Source organism: Mastomys coucha, chromosome X (assembly GCF_008632895.1).
Source record: "Mastomys coucha isolate ucsf_1 chromosome X, UCSF_Mcou_1, whole genome shotgun sequence".
NCBI classification, from domain to species: domain Eukaryota; kingdom Metazoa; phylum Chordata; class Mammalia; order Rodentia; family Muridae; genus Mastomys; species Mastomys coucha.
In genome coordinates this window covers 103591457-103594023 of record NC_045030.1, presented here as the reverse complement: position 1 = coordinate 103594023, position 2567 = coordinate 103591457, and the positions used below count along the sequence as shown (strand labels likewise).

The following is a 2567-nucleotide window of genomic DNA, read 5'->3' as shown; positions in this document are numbered from 1 at the left end:
TAGCCCTGGCTGTCCTGGAACTCACACTGTAGACCAGGCTGGTCCAAAACTCAGAAATCTGCCTGCCTCTGCCTCCCAAGTGCTGGGATTAAAGGCAGGCGCAACTACCACCTCTGTTTAGCAGAGGTTAGATATCGGATCCCATTACCGTGCCACTACAAGGTTGCTGGGAATTGAATTCAGGCCCTCTTGAAGAGCAGTCAATGCTAACTGCTAAGCCATCTATGTAGCTCAGGAACTGAGTTTTAACACATATCCCTTCGTGCTTTTTTCTGATAAGACTAGAAATTGTCTTTGAAACCCTACATACCTTGAGGTACACGGTGTGTGGTAGAGTGATGAGGTTTCCAAGAACTGGGACTATATAGAACACAGAGACTAAATTCAACTCCTTTATTTGATGATTCTTTCTCGCATCCACACAAAAATGATACACTGGGTTGCATAATCCGTGACCTCACAAGTTCTAAGGTAGTCGTACATCTTTGCACAGGCCATTTAGATGTTCTCGTTTATACAAAGCCATACACATTGTGGAGAGAGCTGTTCTTAGGTGTGAAGAGCCCTTCCTTGGGTCTTTTTTTTTTCCACAATATTTCCCTATTTGACTACTTCTCACTGATAATGCTTTTGGAGGGTTCCCATGTCCCTGTTCCTTTGATCCTGATCGCTCTATCAGCTTTTGTACTAGCATTATTACCTTGAAGTAAGGCAAACTCTGACAAGATGGTCTCTTTCAATTATAGGAAACTGTTTTTCTTTTCCCTTTCTTCTGATACCAAAGTTACACAAAGTAACTTTGGTTTTCAATTCAGATCGTAATCCTTTCCACACTCCAAGTTGGGCTGCAGGCGCCTTGGAAAGATTCATGCCGCCACCTGCTGGTTTATTCAGTCTGTGTGTATCATTTATTTACTTGTTAATTTTTTTTTTCTTTTGTCATAAGAGTTTCCTTATTTTGTTGCAGAGATTTTCCATCCCTACCTAAACCCCCTGGATAGTAAGATTAGTGAATTGCAGGTACTTTGATAGTCCAAGAGTGAAACAATTTTGTGTCCTTTATTATTCATCGGACACCTAAAGAGAACTTAGAATAGAATGTGAGTTATTTGCCAATGTGAATCAACAAGACATTAAATCCTTTGATTTTCTAATACCCAGCGGTGTCTGATCTCTTTCATGTGTGTATTCATTGTCAGTTAACAAAATTTGACAGTTCTTTTAAGTTAGCAGTTTCTCTGGGGCAAGTACAATACCACTGAGCGATTATTATTATTCCTTCAGACCTTGCTTCGGTATTTAAGAACCATTTTCCATTACTGCTAGCCAGTAACGTTCTTCAGTGCGCGTTTTTCCCAAGGTTTGGAGCCATTAGGTTCCCAGAGAAAGACTAAAATGTCCAGGACCCGAAACTGCGAGCGTAAGCCCACCAAATAGGACGCAACCGATACTCTGATAATTTAGGAACCAAGGAGCCATTTTGTGAGGCATTTCCACCCTTTCTTTTCCTCGTTTGAGCTCGCCAACTGATTCATAAGAACTTCTAGTCCAAGTCGCGGAGCGATACAATGTTTGTCCAAGTACAAGATATATTGAAATTTTGCATAGACATGGTGTGTGAACCTAATGGACATTATTTAACGTTTATGTCTAATTTCCCAAAGCTGTAAAATAGAGGATAATCCTTCATTATCACACAAAATAATGAAATTCTCGCGTTATGTCACTGAGCTTACGTATCGCCATCTTTATTCATTTTAATTTTGTACATTATAGTTGGACCTAAGGTCCAATAAGATGTCAGACTTCCAATCTTTGTGGCCACTCCTCTTCTGGTCCCTCCGCCTTCAGCGCTGCGGTTAGTTAAAGGCGTGCAACGGCTTGCTTCAGCCATGTTTGCTCGTCTCCCGTGGACGTGCGCTTCTTTACTGGTTTCTCTCCATCTACGGGGTTTTGGAGGAACATTTTTAGTTCCCCTACCACCATGCCTTATGGTGTATTTAAGAAAACATATCAAAATCCCACAAGATTTTTGACGTTTTGATATGTTCTGGTAAGGCTTTCTTGACACGTCTTCCATATTTTTTGATATTTGTGATATTTTCGGTCAATTTTCCATTTTTAAGGAATATTTCTTTTGTCGTGCCTTTTGGTTGACACCTGGGTGTGGTGAACTTACCTTTCTTTTACTATTAATACATTTTTGCCCATCGGGGCTACGGATACCTGTGTGTCCTCCCCGCCCGCCATTCCATGCCCAACGGGGCTTTGGATACTTACCTGCCTTTAATTCTTTTTTTCTTCTTATTTTTCTTCTTCTAAACTTGCCCATCTGGGCTGTGGATACCTGCTTTTATTCTTTTTTTTCTTCTCCTTAGCCCATCGGGGCCATGGATACCTGCTTTTTATCCAAAAGACCCCTTATTTCTCGGTCCATCGGGACCTCGGATACCTGCCTTTCGTCTTTTTCTCATGCCCAACGGGGCCTCGGATACCTGCTGTAATTTTTGTTTTTCCTTTCCTGTTGCCCATCGGGGCTGTGGATACCTGCTTTATTTTTTTTTTTC

The 2567-nt window shown here is 41.3% G+C and overlaps 1 long non-coding RNA gene across 1 annotated transcript; it reads right to left on the bottom strand.

Moving 5' to 3' along the window:
- Positions 1-1241: 1241 nt before the first annotated feature.
- Positions 1242-2536, bottom strand: LOC116087384. Its single transcript, XR_004117404.1, has 2 exons — positions 2281-2536; positions 1242-1943 (listed from the first exon to the last, which is right to left on the bottom strand). It is a non-coding gene; the product is annotated as an uncharacterized LOC116087384 (long non-coding RNA).
- Positions 2537-2567: the final 31 nt, after the last annotated feature.